Source organism: Trachemys scripta, chromosome 6 (assembly GCF_013100865.1).
Source record: "Trachemys scripta elegans isolate TJP31775 chromosome 6, CAS_Tse_1.0, whole genome shotgun sequence".
NCBI lineage: Eukaryota > Metazoa > Chordata > Testudines > Emydidae > Trachemys > Trachemys scripta.
Window position 1 is genome coordinate 34637674 of NC_048303.1, and position 6000 is coordinate 34643673.

General features: G+C 44.2%; 1 protein-coding gene across 4 annotated transcripts in view; it reads right to left on the minus strand.

The window, feature by feature from the left end:
• PDE4D (phosphodiesterase 4D) overlaps positions 1-6000 on the minus strand; it is a 648504-nt gene that overhangs the window by 599101 nt on the left and 43403 nt on the right. The gene's annotated exons all lie outside the window — the stretch shown is intronic.

Below are 6000 nucleotides of genomic sequence, written 5' to 3' on the forward strand. Positions count from 1 at the left end.
TCACTTTGCACTGTAACTGCTTTAATTTTCCCCATTGCTGCTAATCCATTAACTGCCGGATCACTCCATACTCATAAGATGGTGGTTTAATTGGGCATTTCATTTAAAGTGATATATCATATCTTTGATAAGTGCCAGTTTATATGCCACAGCTGTAGAGTGGTCAACACATGGAAAAATTACACACACTGCTACATATTTTTAAAATAATGTTTAGTTTTGTAGCTCTGTCCTCCCTATTGCTTTCTTTGGGTCCACACATGAACTCCTGATTCATTACTGAAGCAAACAGCAGTTCTGTCCAAGTGAGAACTGCAGGAATGAGCCCCTAGAAGACTGGAAGGAAAAATTACTTACTAGTAGAATCCATTTCATTTCATTTGATAAACATGGATACTTTCCTTGTGCTGCTAATGGAGCACAAATCAACACATGCTTCCTGGTGTCATTAAGATCTTTAGTGTCAACAACACAGTTCTGACTTATTTAACTTCCCCTCCTTCTCCTTGCCTGGCTACCCTGGCAACAGCAGAGAAGCTATTAGTGATATGCATTCTCAGCAGCTTGGTTTTCTTAATTATAATTGTGACAATGCGGTTCTGGTGGAACCCAACTGAGAGCGCCAACTCAGGACAAATTGCTAAAACAGGGCAGTTACAGCCCAAGGCTGGGGTTTTTCCACCTCTAAGGCAAACCAAACCAGCCAGACTAAGACTTCGGTCTCACCCCACTGGCTAACCGCAAGTCTCACAAGCAATCTCCTTAGACACTCCAGTTTCCCAGTATTACCACCAGTGCCACACGTTATGGGGACAAATGGTTATAAAAACCAATACCCCAGTAAAAGAAAAATGTTCTCCTGATCCCAAAGGACCAAGCCCCAGACCCAGGTCAATGTACAAGTCAGACCTTACCCACAAATCACGCTACTGCCAATCCTTTAGAATCTAAAATCTAAAGGTTTATTCATAAAAGGAAAAAGATAGAGATGAGAGTTAGAATTGGTTAAATGGAATCAATTACATACAGTAATGGCAAAGTTCTTGGTTCAGGCTTGCAGCCGCGATGGAATAAACTGCAGGTTCAAATCAAGTCTCTGGAATACATCCCCAGCTGGGATGGGTCATTCAGTCCTTTGTTCAGAGCTTCAGTTTGTAGCAAAGTCCCTCCAGAGGTAAAAAGCAGGATTGAAGACCAGATGGAGATCAGGCATCAGCCTTATATAGTCTTTTCCAGGTGTAAGAATACCTCTTTGTTCTTAGTGTGGAAAATTACAGCAAGATGGAGCCTGGAGTCACATGGGCCAGTCCCTGCATACTTTGCTGAGTTACAAGGCGTATCTGCCTTCTCTCAATGGGTCCATTGTATAGCTGATGGTCCTTAATGGGCCATCAAGCAGGCTAGGCAGAGCTAATCTCAGCTTGTCTGGGATGTCACCCAGAAGCATAGCATAAGTTTGCCATACAGACAGTATAGAGCCAATATTCATAACTTCGACTACAAAACTGATACACACATATAGACAGCATAATCATAACCAGTAAACCATAACCTTGTCCTAGACACCCCATTTGACCCCCTTTATACAAGATTTGGGTGCCACTACAGGACCTTGGTTGCAACAATGATCTATACGGTCCCAGTTTATGTCAATAACATCACACCCCCAACGCAAAATTGATGCGGGAAGGGATGACACAAACATCACTGACTGCATCCCAAGAGCTCCCCATCCTGGGTTCTGTCTCACTACAGCTAGTATTGGGTTAGAAGCCATACCAGTGTATAACAGAAATGGTTTATCAAAATCATGTTCAACCACATGATTGAACCTCTTTACAAACTCAAGGTAACACTTAGTTAGAACAATAGTGGATTGGATCTGCTCTGGCAGCATGGTTCCTGTGTGTGCCATGTGATCTTGCCAAGAGCTAAAGAAAACTGCTACTTTATCCATACAAGCTCGGGCCAATGTTTGGAACCCAATTAACATCGAATAAATGCAGATATTAATGTTCTTCATAGTCCAGGAAACTTGGCATTTAGCCATGAAAGCAATATGGTAGTGTGCCTCAGTCTCCCTTTTCATACAGCACATTAGGTCTGGAATGTCTTTTCCCCTGTGAAAAGTTCCCACATTGTTTATAGGCATTACCTGTGAAACCCCAGTGTAACAAGGCCTTTTAACATAACTTGTGTTCTCATGTATTCCTTTTAACATGTCCAAGGGATTCTCCAAAAGATTAGGCACATTGTTATTTACAAAATTTAGCAATAACAACAAGTTCATTGCAAGTGTCCGTCTACAGTCATGTTTGTCATGCCACACCTTTGGCTCAATACCATTGGAGTTTGGGCATTTTAGGGTTAACCTGTGGCTTCCCTTTGCAAAATTCAGTTTTTTCTTTCCTCCTTGTCCTGCAGGATCAAACCCCGATTTCTCTTGCTTAACAGAATTCACTGGCTGATGGGGTGGGCCCTCTGTGCTAACAGCTATTAGCAAGTCCTTCCTTTCCCAGCCAGGCAAGTAATTTGCACTACCCCAGACCAGAGCCAGTCCATCAGTTTTCATATTCGTAACCGCTATCATCTCCAAGGCTGGACTCTGTCTTAAAGAGATACCACACAAATCCAAAGAGTCTGCGGGTGAGAGTTTGCTTGCTCTCCCCCGCATCCTCAAGCATTTAGCCATAAAACTGCTCTGCTCTGACACATCAGTAACCAAATCTGTCCTCAAACCCTGAAGCACAAACTGCTCATTTAAAGAATCAGAAAGGAGACATTCCTGTTCCAACACCATTGTCTCCCCAACAAGTTGGCCCCACACAGCCACTCGGTTATAGGGATGCCTCAATTCCTTAACAACTTTTACTTCCTCTGAGACCTTCTCAAAGCTACCCACACTGGATCTTTTAAAAGGAAAGTCAGAGGATCCATTCACAACAGACAATTTTTGGCTGCTAGGAACTGAAACTTCCTTGATTAAATCACTCTCACACCCTTCAGTTGCAGGGAACTGCTTGCACCGAGTACCATGAGGATTCCTTTCTCCAGGAGCTTTTCTAAGCAGCAATTCACCCCTCACAGAAATTCTGCCCTTACCCTCTTCACCTAGGGCTTGCTCTAAAGGCACACTTTCCTGAGCAACAACAGACTCTGTCTGGGTCTTACTTACATTCAGGATCACCTCTGGCCCATCCGGCAGATCTCTACACAATCCCCTTTCAGGTGAACCCATAGACTTCCTAGATAAAAGGTTAGAAATACTTCCCTTCTCTTTGCCACACACCAGCTTAGGAATTTTTTCCTTTTTGCTACAAGTTGTTAAACTGTCCGTAGGTAACACAACCAAATTACCTTTCTGCTCTCCTTGTGCCCTGGCTAGGGTATCACCCTGATCCGACAGAGTTGTTACACCCTTCTCCAACCACACATGAGCAACAGGCCCAATACAAGCATCAGAATTGTCTGGTCTCTGGGATTTTGCTAAGACACTAACTGGATGCAACCTAGTTACGGTGCCATTCTCCCCAGCAGATGCAAACTTAGGACCATTCCCTTCCTGGGCTTTAGTTGAATCCAGAACCAACTCTGAGACAACTAAATTACTCTCAACCATCACAGGCCGAAAGGCAACTTCTGTCTGCTCCACAGATAAAAAAGAGTTGGAGATGCATTTTTCTTTACTAGACATATAATTTGGGATTTCATTTCCCTTGTCCCAGCACACTGGGCTGTTCACAGACAACTGCTTGGAGACTGGGGTAGCTTCCTCCATAGGCAAGTCAATACCCCTGACAGACACAGGCACATTTCCTTCACTGTCACTATTCTTCGCACAGGAAACAGACAAGGTATAGGGACACTCATCTTCCACTCTCCTTGCCTCCCCAAACTGCTGACTAGATAAAGCCATCAGTTCACAAGACTGCCTAGGCTCATCCAAAATCTCCTTGTCCTCCTCTCCCTTCGCTTGATCTAATTCCAGATTTACTTCTGAGACATTAGATAGATATTCAGAAACTTCATTCACAGCCAAACAGCTACTTTCCACAGACAAACTTTTGGAGAAACCCTCCATAGGCACAACCTTAGGATCAATCCTCTCTTGTGCCTGGTTTGTATTAACTTGACTGACCATAGCTTTAATATCATTTCCAATCATAATATCCTTAGGGATTATGTCTTTTACTCCCACAACCATGGTGCCCTCCAATCCCTTCCATTTCAGGTGGATTTTAGCCAACGGCACCCTGACAAAATACTTAGATAAGGCTACAACAGTTACATCTTCACCTGGCAAATAATCTTCCTTCCTGACAAGACTTGCTTTAACCAGAGTAATATCTGCTGCGGTGTCCCTCCATGCCATACACCTCACTCCATTAACTTCTGCACTGCTAATAAACTCTGCATTATTTCCCCCATATTTAGCTCTAATGTGAGTTTTAAGGTCAAATTCTTCAGAGACCACAGAAACAGCATTTGCACACAGGGCACCAATGCTGGGCTCTGTGTGGCTTGCCTGTGAGTTTACAACAACAGGGTTAGCATTGGCCATGGCATTTGGGGTTGCTGGTTTTGGGCCGCCCTTCAGTGTCGGGCAGTCTGGTCTCATGTGGCCCAGCATACCACAGTGATAGCATGTAATCTGTTCCATCCTGGGATGTGAGTTCCTACCCCCCGGACCCCCTTGAACTCCTTTAGAAGAGTCAGGTTTATTTTTAAATCCTTCCCTCCTCTTGAACTGGGGAGAATGGTGATCAGTTTTCCCCGGGGTTTTACACCCTTCTCGAGCCCTGTTTTGGGTATGGGCATCCGCAATCTCTGCTGCCCGTAGGACTGACTCAGGGTCCCTGTCACACACAGCTGCTCTCACATTGTCCGGCACAATGTCTAAGAACTGTTCCAAAGTTATTAAATCCAGCAGTTTTTCAAAACTCCCATGAACCTTGGCTCCCATAACCCACTTTTTAACAAAACCCATCAGCTTATGAGCACATTCTACAAAAGTACAATCCTTAGACATTTTAAACTCTCTAAACTTAACTCTGTAAGATTCAGGAGTAACTTTGAACCGCCTTAACACAGAATCCTTAAACTGCTCATAATCCAAGGCTTCTTGTTCCCCCAAGTCATTAAACACCTCCCTGGCTTTTCCAGTCAGTCTGGTCAGCAGGACAGGCATTCGCTGACCCTCAGGGATCTGGTACAGATTGCAGAGGCGTTCAAAGGTAGACAAAAACTCCTCTATATCCTCAGTATCATTGTAAATGGGACACATCCTTTCCCAGTTTTTCTCATGGTGGGGGGGAAGTGGAGTACCAGGTGGGGATGACTTTCTCCGCTCTTCCATTACTTGGAGCTGAAGTCTGGCCGTCTCCTGTTCAGCAACGAGCAGCTCTAGACGTCCCTTAAGAGCTCTCTCTTCTCTCTCATCAGCCTCCTTCTTTCTTTGATCAGCCTCCTTCTTTCTTTGATCAGCCTCTTTCTCTCTCTCAGCAGCCTCTTTCTCTCTCTCAGCAGCCTCTTTCTCTCTCTCTCTTTCTAACTCTGCTATTTTTTGCTTCTCCAGCAATCGAAGATCTGCTAGCTTCTGTTCATGCTCAAATTGCAGTTGACTTGTCACCCTTTGCATCCTAATTTTTTCTGCATCTTCTTCAGCCTCAGGTAAGGGCTGTGCTCTTGCCCCCTGATCACTGGCTATTAACAGATTTCTCAGTTCTTCCTTTGTAGCTTTCTTTCTAAAGCATATCCTCTTTTCTGAACACAAATTTTCCAGGGCTTTTTTGCCAAGTCCCTCATATGCTCTTTGCTCAGCCATTGCAGCAGCTCTTTAACCAACAAAACTCTCAATCCCAAAATTCAAATTTGGATAGCGTGGGGTTCTGACCCAAAGCTTAATTGACCTGGTTCTGTGGATCCAAGCACGACTACGCCACTGTGACAATGCGGTTCTGGTGGAACCCAACTGAGAGCGCCAACTCAGGACAAATTGCT